Raw genomic sequence first — 17810 nt, forward strand, 5'->3', positions numbered from 1 at the left:
ACATTTTTACACGCCAAATATGTCGTACTTTGCAGGCTGCAGTGTTCCATATTTCCACAAGATGCCATGAAGTGTGCTAGTCCAAATGCCACTGCTGTATTCCAATTTTGATGAGTCATTCCATTTTGAAGAGTTCATTCAGTTAAGGGAAGGCTAAACAGTTTAATCTTGGCCTCCCTAGGTTTCAATTTCCTGTTTTAGAATATAGAGAATGTATCTGTCCAAACAACTTAATCTTGGCAGATTTGTAGATAGGTAGAGAATCAAAGGGACCCAACTGCTTAATCTGGGCCCTTGGCAGAAATAAGTGTAGATCCAGATAGGAAACATTCAAAAGAAAAATTGTAAATCTGGGTCTGCAAATCTAATTCCACCCAAATCAAAAGAAGAAGAAATGTTAGGTAAGTAGGCCGGGTAGGTAGCTGTGAGGTTGCAGAATGATGATTTACGATCAATTTTGTGTTACAAAGTGTTTTTGTCTTTTCAGATCACAGTTATCAGGCAGGTTTTTATCTGGAGGAGCTCGAGCTAGACATAACTAACTTCCCCTTCTTCTCATTTCCCAAGTCACTTACTAACTTCCCCAAAGAGGTCAAGATCTGCTTGATTCCTCTTAGTTCCATCATTCTCCATATCAGCTGCCTTGGTGAAGGTCTGCTTCGCTCAAGGATTTCATTTCTTTACAAGTTATTTTCCCCAAAATTAGCCTAAGGACCCTTAACTTAGCGCTTTCTGGTCATCTCCATATTAACTGCTGACTGTATTATCTAAATCCCTAATCTGTATCCCCTTCCCCTGCTAAAACTATGTATATAAATCCCAAAAATATTAAATATCCTCTCCCTGACACTATAGCCATATTTCTTCTAAGTCAGGGAAAAAATGGTCCATCAGGGGCTGTTTTTAGCCCATCCGTGTCATAGCAGGAGTTAGATGACACCTGGTCATGCTAACAACCTCTCCCCTAGCCCTAAAACCCTTAAAAAACCCACTTTTGGCTCCCTTACCCTAAGTTTTGTTCATAAAAACGTTTATCCGCGCTCATTAAACCCATACAACCCTCAAACTCCGTCATTCCCTAAGTTTTAACCCACTGCCGCACATTATTAAAATCAGAATATTCTGTGTATATTCCCGCCCCTTATCCCTCCGCCACCTCACCTTCGCCGCCAGCCGTCAGATCGCCCGCCCCACAGATCTACGATGGGCGGGCCTTCCCATCTCCAAGACGCCCGAAGGTTAGCGTCCGGGAGATGGGCGGTATTCCTGCCGTACTCCCACCACGCGTCACCTTCTGGGCTATGGCGGAGCCCCCTCCCCCAAAACCACCTCTGTCCAAAGGCGGTGCGCCCCAAAACCGGAAACCGCCTCCTGCCCAGTGACGTCACCCGCTTGCGTCACCCCCCTGCCCAGTCACCATGACACGTCATCCGCCTGCGTGGCCTCCTGCCACTATACCGCCGAGTCACCCTGCCACCATGTCCCCTGCCGTGCTGCCACATCACCTCCGTACGTGATGATGTCATCATGCTGACGTCATCCTGCCGCGTCATCCGCCGTACAATGTTCCACTATGCTGACGTCATAAGCAATTTTGGCGCGAAGGGTGAAAATCGCACTCTGGAGCCCCGGAATCAGTTTCTGAGGCAGTTTTTGATGCGCGATTTGCGCCAAATCGCGCATCGCTGGATAAATTAGGCCAAAATGGGGAATATTTTCATCACACAGCCCCCAGCAAGCCCGAAAGGCGCCGAATGACCCGTTTTTCTTCGCGAAGCACTCAGAAAGGAGCAGAAGACAGTTTTGAAGGAAACCGAGGGCCGAACAACGACCATTAAATGTTGATTTAACGCACAGCACATCAGAGCAGTAGCCTAGTTTATTGTCAAAAAGTATCAGAGGAAGAAGAAGAGCCAAAGAGTATCAGCCAAGATTTTTTAGGGGCTCAAAGCACCTGAGCATTAATGAGTTCCTAGAAAGTCAAGTCAAGAGGCGTAAGCCCATCCTTGCCCTCAAATCACAATTAAAGCATTCAAAGCCACCAGACAGCAAAGAAGCGGAAACCCATGCTCATTTATTTCAAAAAACACTGCACCAAGCCACCGAGGACAACATAATTTACTCAGTTTTGATACGGCTGCCCTCAGCGCAGCCTGAGATATTTTCACGCATTTATTTCTGATAGGATTAGGTTAAAGTAATCATCTTTCTTTCAGACCTGTTTAGGTCAAACTATAAATAAGCAGTTTTGAAGAGTTTTTTTTTCTATATATACGACCCACTGTATTGTTTCAAGGGTTTGTCGATTGATAACTCTCACTAGAGACTCGCACTGTATACCTGAGATTTTTTCTATAATCAAAGACTGCTGAAGAGTTGGAGTATGATGGTGTGATGTGTTGTTAAAGATTTCTGGAGACTAAATGTGGAATTCTTGTGCTGCAACCTGGAACAATAAGTGCATCTTACCTCTGTTTTATTGTTAACCACTATCTGAATAGCAGAAAGAAAGATTAGCTTAGAATTTGTTTACAACACTCTATGCTCAATTTCTGTTGTTTCTATATGTTTTCATCTGAATGAATTGGTAATGAATATGAATTCCTTCTGGCTCATATTTACCCTAATTCCCCTATGTTGGCCAATTATCTAGGGATTCTTTATTGCCCCTAGGTAAAGCTCTGTTACTTCCCTCTGTTAAGCTGAAAGAGAGATTCTTGATTGCCTCTCATTCCTTAGCATTCATTCCATCCTTTAAACCTGAAACATTGTTTCATGTGCAGCTACCTTGCTCCACATATCTCTCCTGTGACCAAGAAAACACACCACCAATCTTCCTCCTCGACTCCATGCCAAATGGTTTGAAACTTATCAGACTATGCTTAGCCTCTCTACTTGAAGACATCAATCTTCCCACCAAAACCAAAACAAAAACCCTTCAAACCCAATACCTAGCCTAAAATCATTTTCAAGAAATCTAAATCAGAAAGAGAGAGCCCTCTCTGATTGCAGTTGGCTAGAACTTGTAGTCCAAAGTTGGTCTGTGGTTACCTCGGCTGTATCCCTTTTTACAACCTGAGGGACAACCTGAGTGATAACATAATGGCGACTCCACTGGGGAACTTTCCTCGGTTAATTTCACGAATAAGGTTGTAAAAATCCACAGGAAAAATTGATTTTCTAATTGTTGTATATCCCTTAAAACTACAGATGAAGCCTGAATGTCAGCCAGGAAGCATTTGAAACTGTTCTTGTTTTACATTTACAGGATTAGATGAAAGCTTCTTCAGTCAATCTTCATGCTAGTTTTAAGCTATACATAGTTATTCCAAAAATCTGATCAGTTCCTTGCTAATTACAAAAATATTCCCAGAAAAATACCAAAAAACAAATTCGGAAGCTGACTCCTAAGAAAAATCCACGATACACAAGGTCAAATCAAGATCCAGACCCTCTAGCTGTTTTTGAGAACCCGAACTTAATCCCAAAAATCCTTAGGAAGCAAGAAAGACAAGAAAATTTTGCTGATTTGAGTCCTAAAACAGCTTACCCTAGCTCTGTTCCAACTCCTGTCAAGTTTTATTCCGGTCTACCCCTGTTTCCCCGTGTTCATCATCCACATCTCAAAGCACTCCTTCCACACCTCCATTCATTGCAAATACCACAGCTACTGCTGTTCCTGTTATCCCAGTTATCTCTGTCGTCCCAGTTGTTCCATTTATCCCCGTTGTTCCACTTATCCCTGCCAATATGGCCAATAGATATGCACCCCTGCAACTGCCTGCTAATCCTGGGGATTTAACTCAAGAGTACCAATCTAAAATCACATATTTTGATAGTACCGGTCCTTTTACTGCCCTTCAGCACACTAAAAAGATGCAAGACTATTTTGAAAACTACGAGATAGACGATGATAGCGTGAGAATGAGAATTTTTGTTCAAAGTTTAACAGGTGATGTAAGAACTTGGTTCAGATCACTTCCTGCAAATTCCATAACCACCCCAGATGAGCTTTACCAATCCTTTACCAACAGATGGGAGAAAAAGAAAGACCCCTTGCACATACTAGCCGAATATGATACAATTAAAAGAGGTCCTCAAGAGACTGTTTTTGAGTACTGTGCAAGATTCAATAATGTATATAACGCAATACCACAGAACCTAAGGCCTCCCCCTGATCTGGCCTTGTATAAATTTCCTGATGGATTCGACCCGGATATGGCATACCAGCTAAAAGTAAGAGCTCCTCAGACCCTTGCAGACATGCAAAACGTTGCTGTGAGCGTAGAAGCCAACTTAATTGCCAAGAGAAACAGAGCTAGAATGGAAAGAAGAACCACCTTTAAGGAAGAACCCTCAGCCTTTGATCAAAAGCTTGATGCTATTATTAGTGGCCTACAAAGGCTGGGAGAGAGAGTAGAAAATGTTGAGAGAAAAGCATCATGGGAAGGACAACAGTCTAATACCATAAGGAACCCAAATTTTAGGAAAACACAGAACACAAATGCTGGTAGGTCTAACCAAGACCATGATATAAGACCCCCTTTTCAAGATAACTATGTTGAAGGATCTACTTCTAGTGAGCCCATAGAGGACACTCACATGAACCTGATGGATCTAAAGGGTGAGCATAAAACATTTCTGAGCCAAGAAGACCAAAACGAACGTGACTGTAATCAGTTTCAGACTAAGTCTGGCGAGTCTTTTGATTTTAAACAAGGTTACGTTACTGTTGTGTATGAAGTACACAAACAATATAAGCTGAGAACTAGGACCATTGATATTTCCGAACCTAGCAAAACAAAGGATGGCAAACAACCCAACAAGATTAAAGGCAAGGTTGTCATGACAGAACCAGCTGATATACCTCTCCCAAACCCACATCAAGTGACTGTAGAAGACATAACAGACCTGCAGCCTTCCAAAGATCAGCCTTTTCCACCTTCTTCCTCGAAAGAAAGCTCGAACAGGGTTCCAAAAAACTTTCGTGAAATTGAAAAACCGCAAGCAATCAGTCCTCATAACGCTGATAAACAAGAGCAAATTGCACATAATTCAAATGAAACAGAAAAAACTTCCATTATCAACACCAAAACTCCATTAGAAAAGCCATTTAATTTAGAGGCAGAAATAGCTAAGTTGAAGATATCCATTCCCCTCTCAGAACTTGCCAAACACGATGTATATAGGCAACAAATTCAAAGATCACTTCAAATGCCAGAGGTTAAGGATGATGTAAATATTTTAGATGACACCCCAGAACTGCTGTTTGGCCCAGAGGTTAATGGGAAATCAACACATGGACCTGTCCCTCCCTTTTATATCAGCTTACACATACATGACAAAGTCTTACACAACGCTATGTTTGGTTTTGGGGCATCGCACAATCTTATGCCCAAAGCAGTTATGGAAAAACTGAATCTTGATGTTACAAAACCTTACAAAGATTTATACTCATTTGACTCAAGTCAAGTGAAATGTGTAGGCCTCATCAAAGACTTGTGTGTCTCCTTAGTTCAATATCCAAATAAGACCATCCTCATGGATGTAGTCATTGCTGACATTCCACCAAAATACGGTATGCTCCTGTCAAGGTCATGGGGAGCAAAGCTCCAAGGATCCCTTCAATTAGACCTTTCCTATGCCACCATTTCAGTCTTTGGGCAACCAAAGAGACTGTATAGAGAAACGCTCATGAAATATGTGGTGAGTAGTGAGAGCAAGCCTGAAAATTTTCCCATATACTCAATCCACTCTGATATGGATTCTTTTATTTTGTTTAATGATGATACAAATTCTCCAATTGATAATGAGCCCTTCGCTCTAGAGCAACAAGCACACATCAACGAAGATTCGGTTGCACATACCCATGAAACTGTCACAACAGTTAACGCAACCAGCATGTTAGAAGAACATCCCCAAACAGAAATTGCAAATCTGCCCAACCCTAAAACAACTGGAACTCTTAGCACTAACCACAAGCTAGAAATCACATGGTATTTAGAGTTTGATGGTTCTGTCAACAAGTTAGGAGCAGGGGCAGGTGTCTGGATTCACAATACGCATAATAATCATGCACAAGGCCATGCCTATAGACTGAATTTCAAATGCACAAATAACATGGCAGAGTATGAGGCTCTGCTGTTAGGCCTTAAACTCCTCAAAGCTCTAGGAGCTGCAAAGGTGTCTATTTTAGGTGACTCTGATTTAATCATACAACAAATGAAAGGTAACTTTGTTACCAATGACAATAGAATGAGAGCCTATAGGACGGCTGCCACTAATATACTCAATGCATTCACTCAATTCAAGTTGGCCAAGATTTCAAGAGAGCATAACATTCATGCACACAACCTAGCCACCTTTGCTAGTACATGCAAGCTTCCTTTTGACCCAAACCATCACTTCACAGCTGAAATAAAACATAGGCCCGCTGTGCCAAATAACGTTAAAGATTGGCAAGTATTCGAAAATGATGCCCGGATTAATAATTTTCTTACCCTTGAGCATGAGTTTTCAAATATTAACATCGACATGGATGTTATGAATGACTCCCAACACCAAACAACTGAAAATCAGCAAGATGTAACAGCTGCAACAGCCAAACAGATCCTGAACCCAACTATTTTTGACAATGAAAACATTGGACAGCTGAAACAAATGCTCTTGGAAGAGACAGTCAAAACAGAGGGAGAGATCATTGACTTAAAGGATAACTTTCTGCCTACTGGCTTAACCCCATTAGAAGACATGTTTGACGCCAATGATGCGCCCAGAAAGCCATAATTGCAACCCATAAACACTGATATAGAGGAACACAACATAGGGACAAAAAGAAACCCAAAATGATCAAATTGTCCAAAAATGTGCCATCTGATCAAAAGCCCAAGTATATTGATTTGTTCAAAGAATTCCAAGATGTATTTTCTTGGAGCTATGAGGATTTGAAATCCTACGACACCTCGGTGATCCAACACACAATTCCATTGAAACCCAACCAGAAACCCTTCAAGCAGAAACTTAGAAGAATCAACCCTATGCTTCTTCCCCCAATTGAGAAGGAAGTAAAAAGGATGTTTGAAGCAGGCATAATAGCACCCATCAAATTTTCTGAATGGGTGTCCAATCTTGTTCCTACAAGAAAAAAGACAGGTGAAATCAGACTTTGTGTAGATCTGAGAAATTTAAACCAAGTCTCCCTAAAGGACCACTATCCTTTGCCCAAAATGGACCACATCCTACAAAGAGTAGTGGGGTCATCTAGAATCTCTTTGCTAGATGGCTTTTTAGGTTTCAATCAAATACTTGTTCACCCGGACGACCAAGACAAAACTGCCTTTACCACACCGTGGGGAACATTTAAGTATGTCAAGATGCCATTTGGACTTAAAAACGTTGGTGCTACCTTTCAACGAGCAATGGATATTGCATTTGCCAAAGAAATACATGACTTCCTAGTTGTCTACCTTGATGACTTAACCCCATTCTCAAAATCTGATGAAGAACACCTCAAGCATCTTAGGCAAATTTTTATGACATGTAGGAAATATGGCATTTCCTTGAACCCCAAGAAGTCTCTGTTTGGCCTTGAAGAAGGCAAATTACTTGGCCACATCATATCAAAAGATGGCATTAGAATTGATCCTGAAAGAATCCAAGCCATCCTCCAAATCCCATATCCAAGAAACATAAAAGAGCTACACGCTTTCCTTGGGAAAATCAACTTCTTAAGAAGATTTATCCCAAATATAGCTGAGTTAATAAGACTGTTAAGCAACATGTTAAAAAAGGATGCCAAGATAAAATGGTCTCTCGAAACCCAGACCCCTGTACTCACCAGCCCACAGTTTGACAAAGATTTTATTATATTTTGTTTGCATTTGATCGCACGATAGCAACTGTCCTTTTACAAAAGGATGAACAAGGAGCTGAAAAACCGATTGCATTTTTCAGCCGAGCTCTAAGAGACGCCCCTTTGAAATACCCAATCATGGAAAAGCAGGCCTACGCATTGGTTAAGGCCATTAAGGATTTCAGAGTGTACATCTTATATTCATACGTGATTGCCTATGTCCCACATGTTGCTGTAAAAAACATATTGACCCAAGAGGGATTAGAAGGCAAAAGAGGCAAGTGGATTGCAAACATCCTTGAATATGACATTGAAATAAAACCAACCAAGCTGATAAAGGGACAAGGTTTAGCCAAACTGATGTCTGAAACAAACTTTCAAGCCCTAGACATTAACCAACTGGACAATGAACCGGAGCAGGCGACTCCACAGATCAGTGAAATCTTTTTACAATCTCCATGGTACGCTGATATATGCTTTGTATTGTTAAACCTGTGTGCTCCCCCGGGATTGTCCAGGACCAAGAAAAGATTTTTGAAAATGAAGGCTTTAAAGTTTTGTGTTATAAATGGTGCATTATTTTGGAGAAATCATGAAGGTATATTGCTTAATTGTTTAACCATGAATGAAACTAACAATGTCATGAAAGAATTCCATGCAGGTGACTGTGGAGGACATCTATACTGGAAGTCCACCGCTGATAAAATTTTAAGGGCAGGTTTCTATTGGCCCTTTCTTTTTGCAGATGTAAAGAAGTTTGCCATGTCATGTCACAAATGCCAAATCTTTGAGGGCAAGAGAAAGTTGTTACCCCTGCCCCTGAAACCCATCTCAACCGAAAAACCTTTTCAACAATGGGGTCTTGACTTCATTGGAGAAATCCATCCTCTTCCTCAGGCCAGCACAAATGGATCCTAATAGCCACCGACTATTTCACTAAGTGGGTTGAAGCCATTCCCTGCAGACAAGCCAATGACACCATCATTATCCAATTCCTTGAGTGCAATATCCTTTCCAGATTTGGCCACCCTGAGAAAATCATCACTGACAATGCCGCTGCCTTTAAGTCCAAAAAAATGATCAATTTCTGCCACAGATTTCATATTACCTTGGGCCACTCTACAACTTATTACCCTCAAGGTAATGTCTTGGCTGAATCATCTAACAAGAGCCTCATCAACATCATAAAGAAGGTGCTAGAAGAAAACAAGAAGAACTGGCACAAAAAGTTGGTGAATGCCCTATGGGCAGACAGACTCTCGAGCAAAAGATCCATTGAAATGAGCCCTTATGAGCTAGTATATGGCATGGAGGCTAGATTTCCTTCATCCCTGGGCATTCCTACTATCAAACTGTTACAGGAGATTCAGGCTGAACCAAATGACATTCAGAGAAGAGTTAATCAAACCATTCATCTTCAGCAAACCAGAGAACAATTTTATGACAGAGCTCAAATTTTGCAAGAAAAGCTCAAAAAGATGTTTGATAAGAGAGCTAAGGTTGAGGATTTCAATGTTGGTGACAAAGTTCTAAGATGGGACTCAAGAAAAGAAGACAAGGGCAAACATGCCAAGTTTGATTTTTTATGGAAAGGGTCGTTCGTTATTTCTGTTGTTCAAGGAAATAACACATATTTTCTCAAATCTGTAGAGGATAGTTCTGCTAAAAAAGGCCCTGTCAATGGCTGTATGCTGAAACATTACCATGATCCCTTTTAAAGGAAACAATGCAGCCTTGTATATATCTTTTGTACAATCTTATTTGTATATATCAGCACTTTATTTTTCATTTTCGTATAAGCAGGCCTATTGTTAAAGGAGCAACAGTAAATTTTGCGAAGACACGGCCAATGCAAGTATTCCAGTGCTAAAAGCTCTGTCTCTACACCAATTTCAGCAAAACAGCAAGAGGAAAATTGTCACATTACAAGCAATTCATGGTAGAAAAGAACTATTTGCAGTCAAAGGCATGTTCCAGCAGCATTGTACATAATTATCAAGCACGTAGAAGAAAGCAGACGATCTTGTACAGTTCACAGTAACTCAATTGAGGAGAGAATGGTTCAGATTTCAAAGTTTCACATTTTTTAGCAGCCAGAACAAATGTTTCCAGTCTACAGCAACAAATAGAAAATCAAGGCAGTCTGCCCTGCTGTTCTTGACTTTTCACAAGGAAAAGCCATCCCCAAGTGGAGCCACTGTTAACCTCTTGTTGCAACAGGGTTTCATCTTTCATGATTGACATTTTTACATGCCAAATATGTCGTACTTTGTAGGCTGCAGTGTTCCATATTTCCACAAGATGCCATGGAGTGTGCTAGTCCAAATGCCACAACTGTATTCCAATTTTGATGATTCATTCCATTTTGAAGAGTTCATTCAGTTAAGGGAAGGCTAAACAGTTTAATCTTGGCCTCCTTAGGTTTCAATTTCCTGTTTTAGAATATAGAGAATGTATCTGTCCAAACAGCTTAATCTTGGCAGATTTGTAGATAGGTAGAGAATCAAAGGGACCCAACTGCTTAATCTGGGCCCTTGGCAGAAATAAGTGTAGATCCAGATAGGAAACATTCAAAAGAAAAATTGTAAATCTGGGTCTGCAAATCTAAGTGCACCCAAATCAAAAGAAGAAGAAATGTTAGGTAAGTAGGCCGGGTAGGTAGCTGTGAGGTTGCAGAATGATGATTTACGATCAATTTTGTGTTACAAAGTGTTTTTGTCTTTTCAGATCACAGTTATCAGGCAGGTTTTTATCTGGAGGAGCTCGAGCTAGACATAACTAACTTCCCCTTCTTCTCATTTCCCAAGTCACTTACTAACTTCCCCAAAGAGGTCAAGATCTGCTTGATTCCTCTTAGTTCCATCATTCTCCATATCAGCTGCCTTGGTGAAGGTCTGCTTCGCTCAAGGATTTCATTTCTTTACAAGTTATTTTCCCCAAAATTAGCCTAAGGACCCTTAACTTAGCGCTTTCTGGTCATCTCCATATTAACTGCTGACTGTATTATCTAAATCCCTAATCTGTATCCCCTTCCCCTGCTAAAACTATGTATATAAATCCCAAAAATATTAAATATCCCCTCCCTGGCACTATAGCCATATTTCTTCTAAGTCAGGGAAAAAATGGTCCATCAGGGGCTGTTTTTAGCCCATCCGTGTCATAGCAGGAGTTAGATGACACCTGGTCATGCTAACAACCTCTCCCCTAGCCCTAAAACCCTTAAAAAACCCACTTTTGGCTCCCTTACCCTAAGTTTTGTTCATAAAAACGTTTATCCGCGCTCATTAAACCCATACAAGCCTCAAACTCCGTCGTTCCCTAAGTTTTAACCCACCACCGCGCATTATTAAAATTGAAATATTCCGTGTATATTCCCGCCCCTTATCCCTCCGCCACCTCACCTTTGCCACCAGCCGTCAGATCGCCCGCCCCACAGATCTACGGTGGGCGGGCCTTCCCATCTCCAAGCCACCTGAAGGTTAGCGTCTGGGAGATGGGCGGTATTCCCGCCTTACTCCCGCCACGCGTCGCCTTCTGGGCCGTGGCGGAGCCCCCTCCCCCAAAACCACCTCTATCCAAAGGCGGTGTGCCCCAAAACCAGAAACCGCCTCCTACCCAGTGACATCACCCGCTTGTGTCACCCCCCTGCCTAGTCACCATGACACGTCATCCACCTGCGTGGCCTCCTGCCACTGTACTGCCGAGTCACCCTGCCACTATGTCCCCTGCTGTACTACCACGTCACCTCCATACGTGATGACGTCATCCTGCCGCATCATCTGCCGTACAAGGTCCCACCATGCTGACGTCATCAGCAATTTTGGCGCGAAGGGCAAAAATCGCACTCTGGAGCCCTGGAATCAGTTTCTGAGGCAGTTTTTGATGCACGATTTGCGCCAAATCACGCATCGCTGGATAAATTATGCCATAATGGGGAATCTTTTCATCACGCAGCCCCCAGCAAGCCCGAAAGGCGCCGAATGACCCATTTTTCTTCGCGAAGCACTCAGAAAGGAGTAGAAGACAGTTTTGAAGGAAACCGAGGGCCGAATAGCGGCCATTAAATGTTGATTTAACACACAGCACATCAGAGCAGCAGCCCAGTTTATTGTCAAAGAGTATCAGAGGAAGAAGAAGAGCCAAAGAGTATCAGCCAATATTTTTTAGGGGCTCAAAGCACCTGAGCATTAATGAGTTCCCAGAAAGTCAAGTCAAGAGGCGTAAGCCCATCCTTGCCCTCAAATCACAATTAAAGCATTCAAAGCCACCGGACAGCAAAGAAGCAGAAACCCATGCTCATTTATTTCAGAAAACACTGCACCAAGCCACCGAGGACAACATAATTTACTCAGTTTTGATACGGCTTCCCTCAGCGCAGCCTGAGATATTTTCACGCATTTATTTCTGATAGGATTAGGTTAAAGTAATCATCTTTCTTTCAGACTTGTTTAGGTCAAACTGTAAATAAGCAGTTTTGAAGAGTTTTTTTTCTATATATACGACCCACTGTATTGTTTCAAGGGTTGGTCGATTGATAACTCTCACTAGAGACTCGCACTGTATACCTGAGATTTTTTCTATAATCAAAGACTGCTGAAGAGTTGGAGTATGACGGTGTGATGTGTTGTTAAAGATTTCTGGAGACTAAATGTGGAATTCTTGTGCTGCAACCTGGAACAATAAGTGCATCTTACCTCTGTTTTATTGTTAACCACTATCTGAATAGCAGAAAGAAAGATTAGCTTAGAATTTGTTTACAACACTCTATGCTCAATTTCTGTTGTTTCTATATGTTTTCATCTGAATGAATTGGTAATGAATATGAATTCCTTCTGGCTCATATTTACCCTAATTCCCCTATGTTGGCCAATTATCTAGGGATTCTTTATTGCCCCTAGGCAAAGCTCTGTTACTTCCCTTTGTTAAGCTGAAAGAGAGATTCTTGATTGCCTCTCATTCCTTAGCATTCATTCCATCCTTTAAACCTGAAACATTGTTTCATGTGCAGCTACCTTGCTCCACATATCTCTCCTGTGACCAAGAAAACACACCACCAATCTTCCTCCTCGACTCCATGCCAAATGGTTTGAAACTTATCAGACTATGCTTAGCCTCTCTACTTGAAGACATCAATCTTCCCACCAAAACCAAAACAAAAACCCCTCAAACCCAATACCTAGCCTAAAATCATTTTCAACAAATCTAAATCAGAAAGAGAGAGCCCTCTCTGATTGCAGGTTGGCTAGAACCTGTAGTCCAAAGTTGGTCTGTGGTTACCTCGGCCGTATCCCTTTTTACAACCTGAGGGACAACCTGAGTGATAACAGGGTGCTCACGATTAGAGTACTCGCTCTGCAGGGTTTTTTTCTTTCCACAGTTTACGGCTTGAGTGACATTGGCTACACTTGAAGGGGGTAGTTTACAAACCACTGTTTTTTGGTTTACCTCTTGTCTTCATACTCTAACTACAGTTTCCACATTGCAACCAAGGGTGAACTTCTGAGGTCACGCATTTTCTATTGAAATCTTACGGGACTGTGGGTCAGTCTGGCAGGAGCATTAAAATAAACCCTTATCTTTTTTGTGTCAAAATAAAATCCGTTTTTTGCAAGAGGGTTTGAAGCAGAGCACAAGGGCATTTTTCCAAGAATGGCAGTCTCAGGCAAGTGTAACCCCAAAAGGAAGACGCGATGGAACGACGCACTATTGTCTTCGGTAGCTGGTTCCCAGATGGATGAACAACTACTTGAATACACTTCTGACTCCCTTGTTGTTGAGGATATTTGGGTCAATTTCTCCCGACCAGCTCCAGCATTGACTACACCGGTGATAGCTAGCTTACCGGTCACAAGGGTTGAGCCAGGTATAACTCAAATGGAATATATGGTGGTCTCTCTGCAGACCCTAGAATCAACTCTGCCCCCAACAGTTACGGAAGGAACATTCATCCTTGAAGAAGGTCCGAAGTTACCCTTCCTACCCATTCCTTCCCCGTCGGACCTGAACATATGGTCGCAGGCCTTCCCGGCAAGAATAATTACCCAAGGTGGTGTGAGTGTTTTAGGAGAAGGACCGAGTAACTTGGGTCAAACAGCACAAGGATTGTTGCCTGAACAAGTAGGAATCCTCGGGATTGTCCCCTTCTATACAACATTCCAACCAATCGGCTCAGCCCCTCCTTTAGGCTGCTTCATTGGCATTCCCAGACTGGACCACACTTAGGAAGGAAATTGTTATGATTCAGAAGATATTGGCCTTGAGGAAGGAGAGCAAGCAGCTAAAGCATGGTCAAAACATCCAAAAAAATTAAGGAATTCAAAAATTAGAGAAAGGGACAGGTGGTTAATCTTTGGAGAAGGAATCTCTATCGCTCAAGTGGCCCTCATGGAGAGCACGATGTTAGTTGGAGGATGAGAGGCCGAAATTACTCCCCGATACACCTTCGAAAGTGGACAGCAGAAATTTGGGGGAATATAGCTCCCAGGTATCCTCTCGCTCTCCAGGGGCTAGTTTGCTCTGATTTTCGCTCATCCGAACCAGGTAGACTGGGTCCTCATGAAGTACTAGCACATCGAGATGACACCAATGCTATTGAAGTGATGGTCGCCAATGTTTGACCCAGAAAAGGAAAATCATGGAGCGGGGCCAATCTAGGTCTGATTGCCTACTCTCCCATTACAATTTTGGGGGGAAGAAATATTCAAGGTAATAGGAGATGATTTGGGTGTCTATCTAGATCATAATAGAACCTACCAAGACACATGATGCCTAACATTGGCACGTATTCTAGTGTATCTAGATACCAGATAAGATCTGGTAGAGAGCTACTTACTTCAGATGGGTGACATCACTCAGGGGCAAATTCTAGATTACGAAGGCATTCCCTTCTGCCGCCGCAAATGTCACGAAGTGGGGCATTTATGCAAATACTATCCAAGAATTTCAGGGTAGAATCAGATCCCGGCCAAAGTGTTGGTCTCAGCCTCCACTCAAAATTTGGATTCAAATTTCGATTCTCAATTGGACCTCCAAGAAAGTACTATGCCCTCTAGTCTGACTTCGCAACAGGCCGTAGCTCACCATTTCGCAAGGGCATCGGATCGACCCCCTGAAAAATCTAGATCCTGGGACACGGCTTTCGCAGGTACTCCCTTCTCCACTCTTCCTCTTTTTTCTCATTCTATTGAAGGTTCAGTAAATTTATCATCTTCTTTGAGCTGCGTCATCTCTTAAGCTGAAGTTAATAAGTTATGTTCATCGGTTTGTCCTATTCCCGCTATGCCTCCCCCATTCCCCAACCCTCTGTGGATAGGACCACCTGCCCACTCAATGATCGCCCACTATCAAGTGGGCCTCACCGATATTTCCTCAGATCCCTTCCTGCTACTCCCTCTTCAGTCTTAGGCCTAGACCTTGACCCCCCTCCTTCAATTACTCTCAAGCCTCCAAGAGGCCGTCAATCAAAAATTTCTAAGGCTATTAAAAGGGCTAGTGCTGAAGTAGCCTCCAGGGTCCAATCCCTAATTGACTAGGTTCTTAGAGCAAAGAACAACCCTCACTCCTCTCCCACATGATCTGTCTTTCCTTTAATTGTAGGGGTCTAGCCAACCCTGAAAAAAAGCTGGCTCTCAAGAGGCTCTGTCTGTCTAAAAAGCTGGATGTTATTTTCCTTCAAGAAACTCTAGGGGAAGGTCACCAGATAAATAAGCTTCTCTTAAGTTTTCTCCCAACCTGGGATTTTCATTTTTGGATGTGAAGGGCCGCTCTCATGGCTGTGCCTTGGGGTTTAACACTCCTTCTACAAAAATCCTCAACTTTTGGGGAGGAGAAGGTTTTCTTGGTGCAAATATCTAGTTTATGGAGCTCGACAAACCATTTAGGATCGTCAACATCTATGGCCCTTGCCAGAACAAAGAATTCTTCTGGAACAGAAATAAGGAGACTAATTTTATGAATCAAGATAATATCATTATTGGTGGAGATTTAAATTTCTCCCTTGGAACAGCGGAATCCTGGGGTTTCAGGGGGCAATGTGATCATCTCACAGCATTTTTTGAAAACTTGTTGGATGCTCACAAATTTCTAAATATTGACCCTGTTAAACTCAAGCCAACTTGGAGGAATCGCAGTTTGGGGGTAGATGCCCTTGCTAGAAGATTGGATAGATTCTTGATCAAAGCCCCTCTTATGGCAAGTTTAATTCTCTTTCGTCAATGGGTGGGGAGTGGTGGGATCTTTGATCACTCTCCTATATTTGTAGAGCTCAAGGGTAATATTTCTAAACCCTCTTCACCTTTTAAATTTAACTCCTCCTGATTGCTGGAGTTGAGTTTCAGGAACTTGGTCTCGGCCACTTGGATCCATTTCTCCTAGAATGAAACCTCCTCCCTAGGGGAGCTCTTTGTAAAAATATAGCAGTTCTAAAAGGAAAAACAATAACCTGGGCCAGATTAAAACAAAGAAAAGAAGATGAAGATCTTCAAAGAATTGAAAAGGCTCTACTAGCCTTCGAAGAATCAACTCCCACAGGATCGAACTCGGCAGAACAAAAGTTGCAACTGATTCAGCTGGAAACTAACAGAATAAAGCTTCTTCACTTAAAAGAAGAAACCTGGAGGCTCAAGAGTAGAGAAATCTGGCTCAAAGCAGGTGATGAAAATTCAAAGTTCTTTCAACAATATGCAAGGGGTCGGAAAGCCATTAACTCAATTTTGGAATTACAAGACTCGAAAGAAAGGAAAGCAGGCAATTTTGAAAAAATGGTTGACATGGGGATTAGATATTACTCTAATATCTACAAAGCCTCCATTGGAATAACCCTTCCAAGCATCATTCGCACTGCTAAAGCTCTGCCCAGATTCATCGAGCCAGAGGAAATTGAAGAACTAAACTCTCAGGTTACTAGAGAAGAGCTTGAAGCTGTGCTGAAGTGCTTTCATAAGGATAAGAGCCCGGGTCCTGATGGGTGGCCGGTTGAATTCTTCAGTTCCTTTTTAGATTTAATTGGAGATGATCTCATCCAGACCATTGAAGAAAGCCGAAAGTCTGGCAGAATTTTGGAGGCCTTCAACTCGACTTTCCTGGCCCTTATACCCAAATCTGATAACCCTTCCTCTTTTGAAGATTACAGACCCATATCCCTCTGCAATAGCATTTACAAAATCATATCCAAAACAATAGCCCTCCGTATTAAACCTTTTCTTTCCCAAACGATATCCAAGGAACAATTTGCCTTTCTCAGCCATCGCCAAATCCATGAAGCAATTGGTACTACTCAGGAAGCTCCATAAACATTCTGTCATCCTAAAAATTGATCTTTCCAAAGCCTTTGATCGTACCTGTTGGTCCTACCTCAAGATAACTCTCACTCACATTGGCTTCCCCTTTGCTTTCATCAATTGGATCATGGGTTGTCTTACTTCAGTCTCCTTTAGTATTCTCATCAATGGAGTGGCTTCGGGTTTCTTTCATGCGGAACAAGGCCTTAGGCAAGGATGTCCTCTCTCCCCGTTGCTCTTTCTCCTCATCATGGAAGGCTTCAACAGACTGATAACAAAAGGTAGAGAGGAAGGCTCTTTCGCTGGAGTCAGGCTCTCGGATATGTCCTCTATAACCCATCTTTTATTTGTTGATGATGTTCTGATTTTTTTAAATGGATCTTTTCAAGACTCATATGATTTCAAGGCTATTCTAGATCTTTTTTGTATAGCTACAGGCATGCAGCCAAATATTGCAAAATCAACTATTATCATAGTTTCCTGCCAGCTGAATGAAGCAAGATTAGCTAGCCAATTTTTTGAATATGAGCGTCAAGATCTAGATGATGGTCTTAAATATTTGGGTTTCAAATTGAAACCAAATGGTTATTGCATAGCATATTGGACTTGGCTTATAGCCAAGATTGAAAGCAGAATCAATATTTGGCAACAACGATGGCTTTCTAGAGCAGGTAGGCTAA

The 17810-nt window shown here is 42.1% G+C and overlaps 1 pseudogene; it reads right to left on the reverse strand.

Moving 5' to 3' along the window:
• Nucleotides 1-16216, reverse strand: part of LOC149157774 (uncharacterized) — a 35139-nt pseudogene extending 18923 nt beyond the window's left edge.
• Nucleotides 16217-17810: the final 1594 nt, after the last annotated feature.

This window comes from Pinus tabuliformis, chromosome 5_2, assembly GCF_031772625.1.
Source record: "Pinus tabuliformis cultivar Carrire ecotype Pingquan chromosome 5_2, CPIR1, whole genome shotgun sequence".
Lineage (NCBI taxonomy): Eukaryota > Viridiplantae > Streptophyta > Pinopsida > Pinales > Pinaceae > Pinus > Pinus tabuliformis.